The 17,501-nt window shown below is 37.2% G+C and overlaps 1 long non-coding RNA gene across 1 annotated transcript; it reads right to left on the reverse strand.

Annotated features, from left to right (window-relative positions):
• Positions 1–1,976: 1,976 nt before the first annotated feature.
• Positions 1,977–4,512, reverse strand: LOC149576669 (uncharacterized). Its single transcript, XR_016362038.1, has 2 exons — positions 3,985–4,512; positions 1,977–2,275 (listed from the first exon to the last, which is right to left on the reverse strand). It is a non-coding gene; the product is annotated as an uncharacterized LOC149576669 (long non-coding RNA).
• Between the last annotated feature and the right edge of the window lie 12,989 nt (positions 4,513–17,501).

A 17,501-nucleotide genomic window follows, 5' to 3' on the forward strand; every position in this document is an offset into this window, starting at 1 on the left:
AGGAGATGAATCAATTGCAAGTGTAACTTGCAATTCACACACCTCCTAGTTAAGAGTAGAAGCATAAACTCAGGGGGAGATGTTAAAGAATTTGTTTGTTAAACCCATGGAGCAGAGAGAAAGATGATCAAGATAAAATGATCGCTTGAAGTTTAGGAAAACTGAAAGTTAATTGCATTGATGTCAAAGTTTGTCATGTAATCTTCATAGAAGAAAATACACTAGAGCATGTAAGAATGTTCAAGAGTTTTCCTCAGGGGGAGTGTTGGTTCCCAAAATCATAGATTGGAAATCCAAGAGCCTGCCACTTCTCCAATAGGACTTCTTAATCAGTTCTGGCCAACGAACGGGAATATTTTTGATTCCCCTGCACTTTGGGCTCTGCTACACCTAGGCGGGTAAACCTCCACCTTAACACGGACTACTCAATTCAAGAGTTTTCTATAGCGAATTTAAACTTTGCGAGTTCCTCGACTGGCAAGGTCCTTGAACTCGATCAGAATAAAACTGGATGCTGAGTATTTGGATAAAAATTTAATAATAACGAATTTGATTTTTTGTGATAAGGATATTTTGAAATTTTTTGACTTTAATAAGAAAAGACCAGTGCTTTGTTAATTCGGGTGATAGAGCCAACTTTGGTGAACTTTCACGTACAACTTCATAATGTTCAATGCACTTATACTGTCAACAATTTTAATAATCCAGATGCGACAGACCAATTATAATGCAATCTTTAATTAGTCTAGATTGAATTTTTAACTCCGCTGAGAAGGAGACAAACTAGACAGAGGTACGGAAACAATTTAATATTTCACAACACATATGATGATCAAGTCTATAATGCTAATTGATCATGTCCACTTATCTGATATCAAAATCATATACAAAATTCTAAAATATAATTACGAAGGACGATTTGCCTGTAGTTTAAATCTCTATGCCATTAATTATAAACAAAGAACATTTTTATTTTGTTATTAAAATAAAATAATAAAATAATAATAAAATAATGAAATTTCATTATAGAGTCATCTTGAGCCCTTACTCCTCCTTACAAAAATATATAACTATAAAAATGCTTCTTCTCAATATCTGAATGGATGTTCCAATGTATCTCTCCTTTTTAAATTTTAACTCCTTTCATATTTATATCTCAAATATGGAGAGATGTGACCTTTTAATTTAGAAAAGCACATCCTTTTGAAAATAATCGGACCTCTTTCCTTTTACTAATATTATCGATGAATATTATTTTAATATTTGATTGCCGTAAGTATCTTTATCTTGGTCCTTTTAATATAGTTGGTGATAATATTTCATTCTCCCATAAGCTCCTCTATTTCATGTTTTATGGGGCTCTTTTAAATTTCCTCTTCCTTTTATTAATCCACTGCTTTTGATTCTCGGCTTGTGCATATTTTATGGTATCGAATGTAGAAAGAAAAGGATAATATCTTTGTTTTAAACCATCTGTGTCTACCCTCGACATCACCCTCGAATCCCATCAAATGAATTTTTTTAAAACTATTCCGGCATTATTTATGAAGCTTTGGTAAATAACAACAAGACATATATCAGTGCAAAGACTTCCTTTGTTCACCCGGAGTTGTCTTTCATTATGCGGCACTAGTGCGAGAAATGGCCGACAAAGAATTCAATACCTTCTTTATTCAATTTAAAAATTCTATGTTCTTCATAGTGTTTGTATGACCTTCAACTGGATTGCTCTATTTGTTGACACTAGAGACAAATCTTTCCTTCATCGTCACTGCTTCACCATACTAGCGAATTGCATCAATAGTTCCTTGAGATACCATTTCTCAACAGTAATTGTTACCAATTTAACATACCTCCTAAATTGCTATGTTATATGCTGAACTAAATGTGTTTAGTTTGCTGACTAAGTATGTTTAATGGCTGAGAGTACATATTACAGAATGAAAAGAATGCAGAAAGTAAAGTACAGGAATCAATAAACAAGAAAATTGATCACTTTTATTCAAAATACAAGTACCAAAACAGTACATTTTTTATTAAAATATCCAAAAAATTGTTTTGATGAGGTATAAAGTGTTACATAGTACTTAAATACAATGCATTCAGATATCACAAGCATTCTTAGCTCCTAACATAATATTTGAATTAAAAACATTGTATAAACAGAAAAGTACTGAAAAGACAAGATAAGAGGAAAGGCATCCATTGCCTGAATGGAAGGTTTGTTGCACTGAATGTTGAAGGGTTGAGTCCGCATCTCTGTTTGGGAGTAAACCTGCAAAAAATAAAATAAAAGAAGAAATGGGTCAGTTCATATGAACTGAGCAATGGATAACTTTCCTATCATCTATACTCTATTGTTCATACAACGTGATTATTCAGATAACTATGCTAAAAGACAAGAAGGAAAGGGATATGAAAAGCAAAACATATTTATACTAATGAGTTTGTTCCATGTGCAGATACAGGTATGAAGTTTGAGGTTGTTGGATGATCTTGCATAAATTATAAGCTTGAAGCCTTTTGATTGAATCATGTAGGGGCCAAGACTGAAGAACTGAGGAGGCTATTGAAGGGACACACATAAACTACAAGCGTGAAACCTTCTGGTCAAATCATGTAGCGTCAAAGACTAAAGGGAGACTGTCGAGAGGGCATACATAAAATACAAGTATGGGACCTTCTAGTTGAACCATAGTAGGAGATTGAAGACAAGAGGAGATTGTTAAAGGGACGTACACGTGTTACAGGTATGAAACCTTTCAATGAAATCATGGAGGGCTCATAGTATTATTAGTCTACAAGATTAAAAGATTTGGATCTTCGCAAGTATACATGCAGAACATGGTAACAGATCTAATTTCCGAACAACAGAAAAAAATAATAACAGATATGATTTCTAAACAACATGAAAGAATAATAACAGATCATGCCATCAATAGCATAACAAAAACTCCCATGATTTATAGCAGTAAATACTCATGAGTGTTATTTCATGATAGAAATAAAATTGTTATTTGAAGAGCATTATGTCATCAAGAACGAGGCAATGTAACGGAAATCAAGCACAATCAGATATATGATATGCAATCAGCATATGAATGGCATAGAATCAAGCTACCATGTCTACAATATAACTAGCATAGTTCAATTTGCAGGTCATAAAGAGAGCAAACGTAAATCAAGGTATAGGTCTCATAAATGAAAAGAACATGTTCCAACAACTAGTCAGGGTTGCAAGTCAACTCAATACACCTCATCATTTTTATTAACAGCAAAACTTCTCCCAGATTTTGGAGATTGGCTTTAAAAACTTGCAGCATATTAAATATTATGCATGGACCCTGGATTGAACATTGAAAGTATGGAGAAGTGGATCAAATTAGAGAACTATAACAGGGAAAAACTTTCGCAACAATCATAATTGTATCCTGTTTAAATAAAACTGATTGGTGTCATTGGTTACTTTCCATTATCAAGAGTTCAAATTGGAGGAGATGAGAATGAATGACTTTGATATAGGGAAAGGAATCACATGTCTCAACTATGTTTATCTAAAAGATATCCAATTTACTAGATGCTTTAAGCTATATTTGTTTCATCAATGGAGTCTAATAAAAGCATATCAAGACGGTTTTGCTGTTTTACATGGGTCTACAAATAGATTGAAGAAGAATGAGAAGATTATATCATCAGCTATGCAGTTCAAATATGGACAGAATGCTAAAATTGCAAAACAACAGTACAATGTTCCATGGCTTATGCACTCAGCATTTTTTTTTTTTTGGTATATTTCCTTTCATAGATACTCCAAAGCAAAATAGAACATTATGAAGAAGAGAAAAAAAAAGACTAAAGGAATTTGTATGCAGGCTTGTCACAGTATTTCTTCTACTTTTAACCTCATTCCTTGCAATGAATAAAGTATTATAACAAATGCATAAAACAACCCATGAAAGGAAGAAAGTTTTTTCATAGACTTACGGCTTGCATATGGCCATGAAGAAATCACCAACAGCAATAGAAAAACATGATCCTCCAGCAGCACAAAGCTGTCCATGGTCAAGAAGGAGCCATTCAACAATAATACGCTGTAGGAAAAAGAATGAAACCCCAACAACAACAATAAAACCTGCACTCAAAATCGTGCCCAGACTGAAGGTAAAAGCCGTCCATCAACAACGGAAAATCTGAAGTATACATGGCATCTAATGACAATCAAAGCTCACACATGGAGAGCTCAATACACTCAGAATAAAACTCATATGGAAGAAAAACGACATGGCAAACTCTCAAAAGAAACCTATGAGTATCAAAGAAAACCCGTAGGCCAAAGGTTCACTGAATATGGCATCCGAGATCAAAAGAAATCCGCATGGTGAATGTCCAACAGAAAAACTATGCAGTCAGCTAGGGTTTGAAAACCCTCAGCCCTTCCTCCCAAAACGTGAATGAACAAAATGAAAAACAAATGCCTTTCCTTTTCATTTTTTGCCTTTCACGTTTTTAACTTTTGCCCTTTGCTATTTTTAAAAGTGATTTTAGGTCCATCTAAGGAAGTATGCATTTTTCTTTATTTTGGAGTTCCATTTTTATTATATTTATTTAAGTTTTAACATGTATTAAAGATGAATGTCTATATTTATCATTTAATACTTGTTAAAATATAAATAAATATAATAAAGAAAATAAAGAAATATATTTCATAAGTGTTGTATAGTTAAAAAATATTTATCATAAAACATAGCACTTATAAATATATACATTTATGTTCCCTTTATTATATTTAATATCACTAACGTGTTTATAAATAAAAAAAAAAAATTTGATTGAAGATATAATAGTAAACACATTAATAATATTAAATATAATAAAAATAACATTTAATTGTAAAATTAATAAATCAAGAGGTTACAATTATAAAACCTTTGATTTTATTAATTAAAAAAGGGAATTAAGTGGAGTAACATTTTTTTTAATTCCTAAATGCAAGGAGGGAAGTTGAGAGTCTATTTTTAAACTCTAAAAGGAACATGCAGTTAATAGCGAATGAGGCCAAGTACAGTTCCAATTTCTCATGCATTGATGGGGTCATAAAGTGTTATTTTTAGTGGTTTATGGAGTAGTTAAGATCAGTTATGCATGTAGTTCACATTGAGAGCCTATTTTATGCATATATTGCATAATTAGGAGTAGTTTTACATGCTATATTTGTGGGTTACTTAATGCATCCAAGTTTGGGTTTTTGTGCATGATTTTGAGGAGCGAGAGACAGTTTTCGAGTTATCTAGCAGTTGTGCAGGTGGTTGAAAGCAGTTTTCAGAGGCTTCTTCATAGTTTTCGTCATTTTTGGATATTTTTTCTAAGCATGACCTTGGAATCCGAGTTAGGATTATTTATTCTATATATTGTACATTCACCTCATTAGGGGGGACCTTCTTTCGGATTCAAATTTTTGCACATTGTAGATTTTGAGTTGATTGTAAGGGCATTTGTAGCAGAGATTGTTTTTTAGTATTGATTATAGAGATTCAGCGGTTCCTTCTCATTGGTTCTTGTGCAATATTGTGGATTTTTTACTCTAGTGTTGTGTTCGCCTTCATTTTAGTTACGTTCCTTATTGTAGATTTGAATCTTGATACGTGTGATTATAGGTCTATGTGTGTGATTATTGTCTTTTCGCAGAAAATTGGTGAAACCTAGATATCCCTTTCAAGGCAGAAGATCCCGGTCCTTGCATAGAAACACTTTTGTGGTTACGTGTTTGTCTGAGTATTGTGAATCAATTGTCTTTTCGTAATTTGTGCTGATTTGATTAAAGTTACATTCAAAACCATTGGTGTATCACCTCATTTAGGATTAGTTTTTGTTACTTGTTATTCATTTCTCACCCTTATCTCATGTTTAAATTAGTATTAGGTGATCACAACTTAGGAACTGGCCTAGCTTCCGAAGATTCATCTCTTGTTTTAGGACAACCCACCACTCGAGAGAGTTTCCGTGTTTCAGCAGGATGGCTAGATTTTAAATCTCACTATAGGCGCAATCCTGATTGACAACAGTAATATCTACAGAATAATCACATGTATCGTATCCTCATTTTTATTTTGTTTGGAATTTAATCTTTGCTCAATAAGGATGTGTGTAAAAAGATTATTTCTAATTCTTTATGTATCACAGTCTATAGAGTATCCAAACTTTGCATTGTTTGACCATCGAACTCTGTATATTCATCTATGCTGCTAGATAATCATGAAGCTATTTTCACAAAATCCTTCATAGACTCACACCAGGATCGGGTCTATTTGCATTTCACATATATATAGGTTGCTTCTCTTCCATATCAACAGCAAGTTTCATTCATAGTATATATTCCCAAATCATGACTTAGGAGATTCGACCCTGTTCAACTTTTGCTTTCACATGACTGGCTGCTAGAAAACTAGTAATCATAGAATCTTCTTTTTAATTCTTTATACAATGTTTGCTGATATTCATCCTCTTGCTACTGCTGGAGCTATCATATTGTTGTCTTTAGAAAATAATGTCTCAGTCTTATTTTTGCCGTCAAACCTAATTGTCAGTGATTACTCCTTTCATTGGATATTGCTCATTATGCACATTTTCCTTTTATTTCATCTGAAAGCTTCTTCCTGCTATTTTTAACATGCTGCTTGTCCTTATTTTTCAAGTATGATGTGACTTATGTCTTCACATGCTTAATCATGGAGTTTGATATTCAGAATCAGAAGTCCAAAAGTTTTAAATTTTTGACTCCATTAGGGAGTATGAGATAACTTCCATAGGGGGAGCTTTGATGAGTACTTCTAATGGTTAACCCTTTGCCATTGATGTCAAAGGGGGATAGAGAGAAATGAGGAGATTCAGAAGATGTGTAATTGCAATCAATGACAAAGGGGGAGATTGATGGAATGATTGTCATTGATGTCAAAGGATTTCATGTCCATGAACAAAACTACAAGTGTCAACATCATCAATGGCAAATGCATTCATAAGATAACAATTGAATCACTTATCATATACACAAATAGATGGAAGTCAACAAGAGGATATCATGACAACTACATATGCCATAAACTCCTATACCATGTATTAGTGTAAGCAATGACTTGAATATCTGAAGTAAGTGACAGACAACAATGGGACATTATAATCATTGCAAGGATTGATCAATATACTAAGTTGGAGCCCGATATATTGAAGTCCGATGAAAGATAGAAGTTGTGGCAAAGATAACTTAGTTCTCTATAAGATATAAAGAAAGAGAAGGGAATGTGTTTAATAAATTTAAATCCATAACAGATTTAAAGAAAATAATAGCAAAAATTCTGAAGAAGTGTGCTTGTACCATTCAATATAAAATCTGATGGGACAAAGATAGATTTATGTCAGTATAAAGCAGGACATAAGGAAATGGTTACGCACAGAGCATATGAGATATGACCCACCTATGTACAACATTTTAAGAGTATATTTGGTATAAATGAATATATAAAGAAGACATCTTTCAAGGTTTAAATAGATATATACCAGCAGAGACATTCATTAAGGATAGAAAGAATATGAAGAAATATCATTCAATCTAGAATAAGGTTAATATGTTTGATGAGAAGATAAAGGGTACAAGTAGCATCAAACAAATGGAGCATAGAGATATAAAAGGAGGCTTGATAAAATATAAAAAACAATATGAATGAAGTACACAATTTCAAGAAAATAAAGAAAACATCAGCCATACGACATATATATCTGCCTGGAGTCAACAGAAAAACATGTTTGGATTCAGTACACAATATCAAGGAACATTGTAGTAAAATGTTTATAGCAGCCATTGAGAATATTGTAGACAAGACATGTGATGGAAGAAACAAACAACAAATAAAGACATGAAAATATATATTGTTCTAAAGCATTATGGATGGAGAAAATCTTATTAATATTTAGGATGAAAGTCTTATCTATTACAATTTTAGTAGAGCCATTGAAATAGGAAGCACAAAGATCTTGTTGAGATTTCATCACAACCATCAAATATCATTCTAAAAGCTGAGCTCTTATCAAAACCGTCAAAGTTTGATATTATAGAGTGCTTAAGAAAAGCTAAAGATATCTATGCAAGTTTTCATTTGACAAATACATTCAAGGCAGAATTTGAATATTTAATATTTGTGGGGTATCTTTAGACTTACAAAGATTATGTAGCGATGGATTGATAAAAATAAATTTTATATAAAAAATGGTTGAATATATTGTATGGCTATGCAGGAATAGATATAGGCATGATGCATCAGAAGCTGAACACAGGAATCAATGATATCAATCAAACTATCACTAGAAAACAATATTAAAATGAGTCAAGTGGTAAGAGGAGCCATCGTGGATTCTGTGTTAACCAAGTCTATAAAATAGTGGTTGTTCCAAAATCTTAATCATGTCTAATGTTCGTAAAAGGCTCATATGACATAAAAGATTCAACTCTATGACAAATTTGTATGTATAGCATATACAATATATGTACAGTTTTGGAGCTTTAGGAGTTATATATCTTTGGTTGTGAAGAAACAAGTTGTCTATGCAATCATAAGCTAATGTGTATGAAGATGAAAGCATAAAGACATAGATGTTCGAACAAAAGGGCAGTATGTAGAGACATCAATTTTAAAATACCATTCAAACTGCCAAGGCAACATACATTGGAAGACTGTGTGGTCAAATTCATAAACCAATCATGTGGGTCGATGTCATGTCCCCTTCTCCGCGTTAGTGGCGGCGCCGAGTTAATCTATCTCCGCATCCGGATAGATTAACGGCATCAATCAGGATGTTTTACCAGTCACACTGAGAACTTTAATTTAAAGGCTTATCTGATATTAATTTGGACATTCAGTTATAAAGTCACTTTATGTTTATAAAGTTTTACTTTATAAAGTGACTTAAGTCACTACAGGACGAAACAGTGGTTTTTATCCCACATATCTCATGCCAACTCTTTTCCCTCATTTCGAGGTTATAAAAAGGAGAGCCTACATTGGGATTGTCACACGAAGTTGATATCAAATGTTCAGATAAGGCTGGTTGCTTGAATGTGACTGGGAGGACGAAAACCCTCAAGGTTGGGAATACCAAGGGAGTTGGACGTAGCCCCAGACTTCCTTAAATTTCTTAATCTCAATGTTATGGGCAATTCGGCAATAACTTTCAGGTGAGTGTACAAGTGAATATTATTTAGAAGTGATTGTGTGTTGGGCGAGTTGAATCTAGGGAAAAGTATACGTTCGGTTGTTTATACTATCTGCTCCTGCGAGTAAACGGGAACAGTATAACTATTACGCAAGGAGATTTTGTTGAGCCGAGTAGGTTTTCAGTGGTGAATCAGAAACAAGTGCCATAAGCCAGAGGTGATTGAGTTACATTGCTCACGTCAGGTCTTTGCAAACGTCCACACCATTCCCAGCGACCACGTATTACCCCGACTGGAGTAGAGCCGCTCACGCATGGAAGGGAGTGGATGAACGAGTGATAGGGTCGACCAAGCCATCTTCCACTCGTGACGTCCCAGGAATAAAGACGCAGTCGGATTCAACTGAATCACATCCACATAGGTCGGGCGAGTGCAGGTGTTTAATTTGGGATTGAAGACGCCAGCTCCAGCTTAGTGCAGCAGCCGGTTATGGAGTGAAGACTAATACACGCAGCAGGTGTACACAGAGGTAATCGGACCAAGGTTATAAAGCCAGTTTAAATCCTTGCACACGTCCCTGAGCATCATCAAATTAACGGGACTGCATTAAATCCACTATTCCAGTTCTATACAAATCGAAGGTTAGTTCTGAAAATCCTTTGACATTCCTGGAGTCATTAATTAGAAATTAATCTGTATGAACACTGAAATTGTTTTCAAGATATTGTGACTTGAGTTCGACTGGCACATTACTGTAGATGCACATTGTGAACAAATTCTAGACTCAGCTCCAGGCAGTAATGAGTATTAGTATTTAATCTTCATGTTGTAACAATCTGTAGTGACAGATATCGGTCACTTGACAACTGTTTGCTGTAATGTCCTCGTGTATTTTTTCCATAGTGCCTGGACTAATAATACAACATTCAGACTTTACAATCAAAGGGGTACTCTAGAAGTTTATGATTTGTTTGGCAAAAGAAAATTAATATTTAAGACTCCTGAAGTGTTCATCAAAGGAAGAAAAATAGATAAGGACAGAACTACCAGAGTTTAACAGTAAATTGTTGTGGGATAGTTGATTAAATTATTACAGTGGTATCAGAGCTAGAGACCCTGCCAGCCTGTGGAAAACTATTATTGCAGGTTTATGAATGAGTAAGAGGCAGTATACATTCCGACATCTTCAGCCGGAAAGGACAGAGTCTTCAGAACATTTGGTAGTGGAAGACAGTTATTCGGTGGATGAGGATATAAGCTTTGGGCCAGAAATCCAGGTTGAACAAACGACTAGAGTTGAACAGGTTCAGGAACAAGTACAGGTTTCTCCTATGGCACGTAATGAGGAAGCAATGGATAGGGAAGTAATGGAGACCATGCGAGCTATCAGGGAAGGACAAAATAATATTGCTGCAGCATTACAACAGCTCACAGGTGCCATGCAGCAGTTAGCTCCGGTTAATAGGAGAGCTCCCAGCCACCATAGTGGAGGTGGTAGCATTGCAGGAACACCCCGCACAATAAGGACTCCTACTCGGAATACAGATAGACCCTTGATGCCTGTTTTTGTGGGAAATAACGCTGGAGAAGTAGTGGCTCATCCTGAAACTCCAGCCTTGTTAGCTGATAATGTTATAGTTACTTATGACGAGTGGGATTTACTTCCGGATCATATAAAACAAAACCTGAATTTTAATCAATATTTGAACCAAAAGAGGGAAGCTGAAAAAATCCATCACGATAGGAGGCCCAGGATGCAAAACAGGGATCTTAAACATGTTATGAACAAATTAACACTTCCCATGTTTGATGGCAGCAATAAAACTACAGCAAGGGCGTGGATTCATAAATTGGATACTTACCTAACACTCAAGCCCATGACAGAAACAGAAGCTATCCGATTTGCTACAATGCATCTTGAAGGCGCAGCCTATGATTGGTGGCACCACGGTCTAGTCACTCAAGATCACGGACTCATCACTTCATATGAAGTTTTCAGCTCAAAGCTGATCACCCGTTTTGACAGGAAAGACATCGAGGTTTACTACAGAGATTTGGCTCAGTTACGACAGAGCGGGGCTTTGGATTATATAGATGAGTTTCAGCGGATTTCAGTAATGGTACCTGACATGTCCGAGCAACGCAAGGTGATGTTATTCACAGAAGGATTGCAGGACAGATTTAGAGGCTTGGTCAAGGTCCTAAAACCAAACACCTTGGATGACGCCATTAAGATTGCTCACGATTTGGACACTCCTTCGTTGTCGCAGCCTCCTAAGAAATCCTATAAAGGATCCTCTTCTTACAAGGGGAACAAAAAACAGCAAAAAACAAATACCCCCAGATTGGATTTTGAGTCACGCAATGAATTGAGGAGGAAGAATTTATGCTTTACTTGCAGGGAGCCTTGGACTCCTGATCACAGATGTTTGGGTAAGGGCAAAATCCACTATGTTGAGATCCATTCTGAAGAGGAGGAAGAGGTAGAAGAACCACGGGAAGAGGATAGCAGTAGGGACAGCGAAGATGAGAAGGAAGATGAAGAGCAGATGGGTAAAGATAAGAAAAAGGAACAAACTACTCCTGAACAATCTCCAGTTTTAGCTACCCTATCTAGTGAACTAGCATGTCATCCTTTCAGGGTGAAAGGGGTTGTTAGAGGCCAGCGTATTATTTGCCTTTTAGATACAGGAGCCTCGCATAATTTCATTAGCACACAGATGGTATCTAGGAGGGGATTACAGACAGTGGCCATACCTGAGTTTGATGTTAAGGTAGCTGGTGGAGATGTTTTGAGGTGCACAAAGAAGGTAGCCGGGCTTCGGATTCAGTTTGAGGGTTATCTTCTAGAGTCTGATTTTTATGTGGTTGATCTAGATGGGTTGGATGCTATTTTGGGCAGACAGTGGCTGAGTACTCTTCGTAGATATACATTTGATCATGTGACTATGCAGTTGGAGTTTTCACAGGGTGATAAATTGGTGATCCTTAGAGCTATCTCGGATAGTATTCCCCGGGTGATTTCAGCTCACAGGATGGAGGCTATCTTGAGACATGAGGATATAGAGTGGGCTACTCAGTGTTTTATCTCGTCCAAGGAGATACAGGGTACAGGACAGCGATATCACTGTGATATCCAGACAGTTATAGACAAACACAGGAAAGTGTTCGAGGATATTCCTCCAGGGATTCCTCCCGATAGGGGATTTGAGCATATCATTGAGCTTGAGGAGGGAGCTAAACCTATTATTACTACACCTTATCGTCATCCTAGGCATTACAAAGAGGAAATAGAGAAGACGATAAAGGAGCTTTTGGATATGGGGCATATCAGACCTAGCTATAGTCCCTTCGCATCTTCAGTAGTGTTGGTTAAGAAGAAGGATGGCACCCTTCGGATGTGCATAGACTACCGCGCACTGAACAAGAGAACGATAAAGAATAGATACCCGATTCCCCGTATTGATGAGTTGTTAGATGAGCTTCATGGGGCAGTTTATTTCTCCAAGATAGATCTTCGCTCGGGGTACCATCAGATTCGGGTTCGGAAAGAAGATGTGCATAAAACAGCGTTCAGATGCCATTACGGACATTATGAGTTCTTGGTGATGCCTTTCGGGCTCACTAACGCACCAGCCACCTTCCAGTCTTGCATGAACCATATTTTTAAGAAACAGCTATGGAAGTGTGTTTTAGTATTCTTTGATGATATATTGGTTTACAGCAGAACTTGGGGGGAACACATACAGCATTTGGATGAGGTTCTTAGCATCTTAGTGGAGAACTTTTTATTTGCGAAGGAATCTAAGTGCGAATTTGGATTGACTGAGATTCTCTACTTGGGTCATGTGATTGGAGCTGAGGGAGTTAAGGTGCACCAGGAGAAGATCCGAGCGATATTGGATTGGCCACCACCGAAGGATGTATCAGAGTTACGTGGTTTCCTTGGTCTTTGTTCCTATTATAGGCGGTTTGCTAAGGGTTTTTCACAGGTTGCTGCACCCCTTACTGATTTGACTCGGAAAGGGGCTTTTTCTTGGACAGAGGAGGCCATGATTGCATTTGATAGGCTGAAACAGGTGATGAGTTCATGCCCAGTTCTAGCACTCCCGGATTTCTCTAAGCCCTTTGTTCTAGAATGTGATGCATCGGGAAGCGGAATAGGGGCAGTTTTGATGCAGGACCGGCACCCCATTGCCTTCAAGAGCAGGAAACTTCGGGGCAGCGAGATATTGTATTCCACATATGATAAGGAGATGCTGGCCATAATGCATGCATTGGCAAAATTTAGACAATATTTGGTAGGGAGTAACTTTACAGTCAAAACTGATCATAACAGCCTACGTTACTTCCTTGAACAGAAAGAATTAAATGAAAGACAACAGAAATGGGTCAGCAAGATACAAGCGTATGATTTTGACATTGAATATGTCAAAGGGAAAAATAATACTGTTGCTGATGCCCTTTCACGCAAACCCCCAGCGCGGGATTGTTACATCATTTCTGAAATTTCAGCGGATTGGAAATCACAACTTCTAGTGGAGTATTCCAAAAATGTACACGCTTGTCAGATTATGGATGGCATACTTTAGGATGAGAGGTACAAGGTGCTGAACGATATCATTTACTACAAGAATAGGATCTACCTAGTACCTGATTCTAAATTAAAGGAGGATATTATGCGCACCTTTCATGATGCACCCACGGCAGGGCACCCAGGATTTTTCAAAACCTACAGGCAAATTAGAGAGAGATTCTCTTGGAAGGGGCTCAAGGATGATATTCTTCAGTATGTTAGAGAGTGCCAGACTTGTCAACAGAACAAGTCAGAACAGGGATTTCCTGCTGGATTACTTCAGCCTCTTCCCATTCCAGCCCAAAGATGGGAGAGCATTTCTATGGATTTCATTACCGGGTTGCCGAGGGTCCAAGGTAGGGATTGCATCTTCGTAGTGGTGGACAGGTTGACCAAATATGCACATTTTTTTGCGATATCAGCAGATTGGTCAGCTTCTCAGGTGGCTGAATTGTTTTTCCGAGAGATTTTTAGATTCCATGGACTACCCAAAACCATTGTGAGTGACAGGGACAGCAGATTTCTCAGCACTTTTTGGCAGGAGATCTTTAGATTGACTGGTACACAACTGACTCCGAGCACAAGTTATCATCCACAGACTGATGGGCAGACCGAGATAGTGAACAAGTGGGTGGAAGGTTACTTGAGGAACTACATTGCAGGACAGCAGAGAGCGTGGGTCAAGTGGCTGTATTTGGGAGAACACTGTTATAATTCCACCTATCATATGTCTATTCGGATGACCCCTTTCCGTGCTCTCTATGGTTATGAGCCTCTCTCTTTTGTTGATTTGGCATTATCAGACAGCAGAGCACCGTTAGCCAGAGATTGGATTGAGGAGCAGCAGGACATCCTTCGAGCACTCAGGGATAATATCCAGCAGGCGCAGAATCAGCAAAAATTGTACGCTGACCGGCATCGTACTGAGAGAAGTTTTGAGGTTGGGGATAGAGTTTTCCTACGTCTACAGCCTTACAGACAGAGCTCCTTAAAGAAGAGTGGATCCGAGAAACTGAAGCCCAGATTTTATGGACCATACTCTATCACCAAGCGGGTAGGAGAAGTTGCTTATGAGCTAGAGCTGCCAGGTGACAGCCGGATTCACAATGTGTTCCATGTTTCGTGCCTCAAGGAAGCTGTGGGACAACGAATTGTGCCTTCTGAGATTTTACCCCCGCTTGATGAAGAGGGTAAGCTTATTTCGGTGCCGGAAGAAGTAATTGAAAGCAGAGAGAGGAAGCTGCGAAACAGAACTGTCAGGGAATTTCTAATTCGGTGGAAGGACTTGCCTTATGAGGACGCCACATGGGAAGGCGAGTCTATATTGCAGCATCCAGCTTTGAGATTGCTTGAGGGCAAGCAATTCCGGGAAGGAAGGACTGTCATGTCCCCTTCTTCGCGTTAGTGGCGGCGCCGAGTTAATCTATCTCCGCATCCGGATAGATTAACGGCATCAATCAGGATGTTTTACCAGTCACACTGAGAACTTTAATTTAAAGGCTTATCTGATATTAATTTGGACATTCAGTTATAAAGTCACTTTATGTTTATAAAGTTTTACTTTATAAAGTGACTTAAGTCACTACAGGACGAAACAGTGGTTTTTATCCCACATATCTCATGCCAACTCTTTTCCCTCATTTCGAGGTTATAAAAAGGAGAGCCTACATTGGGATTGTCACACGAAGTTGATATCAAATGTTCAGATAAGGCTGGTTGCTTGAATGTGACTGGGAGGACGAAAACCCTCAAGGTTGGGAATACCAAGGGAGTTGGACGTAGCCCCAAACTTCCTTAAATTTCTTAATCTCAATGTTATGGGCAATTCGGCAATAACTTTCAGGTGAGTGTACAAGTGAATATTATTTAGAAGTGATTGTGTGTTGGGCGAGTTGAATCTAGGGAAAAGTATACGTTCGGTTGTTTATACTATCTGCTCCTGCGAGTAAACGGGAACAGTATAACTATTACGCAAGGAGATTTTGTTGAGCCGAGCAGGTTTTCAGTGGTGAATCAGAAACAAGTGCCATAAGCCAGAGGTGATTGAGTTACATTGCTCACGTTAGGTCTTTGCAAACGTCCACACCATTCCCAGCGACCACGTATTACCCCGACTGGAGTAGAGCCGCTCACACATGGAAGGGAGTGGATGAACGAGTGATAGGGTCGACCAAGCCATCTTCCACTCGTGATGTCCCAGGAACAAAGACGCAGTCGGATTCAACTGAATCACATCCACATAGGTCGGGCGAGTGCAGGTGTTTAATTTGGGATTGAAGACGCCAGCTCCAGCTTAGTGCAGCAGCCGGTTATGGAGTGAAGACTAATACACGCAGCAGGTGTACACAGAGGTAATCGGACCAAGGTTATAAAGCCAGTTTAAATCCTTGCACACGTCCCTGAGCATCATCAAATTAACGGGACTGCATTAAATCCACTATTCCAGTTCTATACAAATCGAAGGTTAGTTCTGAAAATCCTTTGACATTCCTGGAGTCATTAATTAGAAATTAATTTGTATGAACACTGAAATTGGTTTCAAGATATTGTGACTCGAGTTCGACTGGCACATTACTGTAGATGCACATTGTGAACAAATTCTAGACTCAACTCCAGGCAGTAATGAGTATTAGTATTTAATCTTCATGTTGTAACAATCTATAGTGACAGATATCGGTCACTTGACAACTGTTTGCTGTAATGTCCTCGTGTATTTTTTCCATAGTGCCTGGACTAATAATACAACATTCAGACTTTACAATCAAAGGGGTACTCCAGAAGTTTATGATTTGTTTGGCAAAAGAAAATTAATATTTAAGACTCCTGAAGTGTTCATCAAAGGAAGAAAAATAGATAAGGACAGAACTACCAGAGTTTAACAGTAAATTGCTGTGGGATAGTTGATTAAATTATTACAGTCGAAGGAAACCATGAAAACATAGACGATACAAAGGGAAGTAGTCATGGAGTTTTACGGCAAACATAAAACATTAAATCTACCGGTTATATGAGTTTTCACATCATGGAATATAAGGTTTAGAATTGATGAATCAGAAGGCATCCATGTCACACAACGATGAAGTCATCAGAATCAACATCAATCAAACTACTAAGAACAAAAACCAAACTTCCGCTATACAACACTGGAAGGTGCTCGACAAGAATAACTATGTTCCTTTGGCAGTCAAGCTTGTCATTACACTCAGATTCATTGAATGAATTGTTGCCTCTTCAAAGAATAAATAAACCATCAGAGTGCCATGAAGAGTTCCGCTAATATAAATTCTATTTGAGAATGTTTATAAATGATTATATCTTTGTTAATACTAGAAGACAAAGAGACGATTGGAAAGTGTTAAAACTTCATTAAATTGATATGTATAAAAAGGTGTAATTTAGTTGTAAATGGGAATAAATTTTTCATTTGGATGGTCACATCTTTAATATATATATTTGAAGAATTATGAACAAAGAGGTAAGTTAGTGACTGGAAAGTAGAAGAGTATAAGGAGTGTAGAGGGAAAATAAGGAAGGAATATTCGAAGTTAGATAAGAACATAAGAACATATATAACCAGAATTATATATTTATAAGAAGCCTACTAAATATTGTAAAAAATCAAAGTTATACTATTATAAAAAAGCAATTAGTTTGTCATGGTTTTCTCCCGCACTGGGGTTCGACGTAAATCTGTGTTATTGTGTTCAAGTGCATAATTTTTTA

The sequence above is a fragment of the Cupressus sempervirens genome, chromosome 1 (genome assembly GCF_028749045.1).
Source record: "Cupressus sempervirens isolate cs-2001-9-10 chromosome 1, ASM2874904v1, whole genome shotgun sequence".
Taxonomy (NCBI): Eukaryota; Viridiplantae; Streptophyta; class Pinopsida; order Cupressales; family Cupressaceae; genus Cupressus; species Cupressus sempervirens.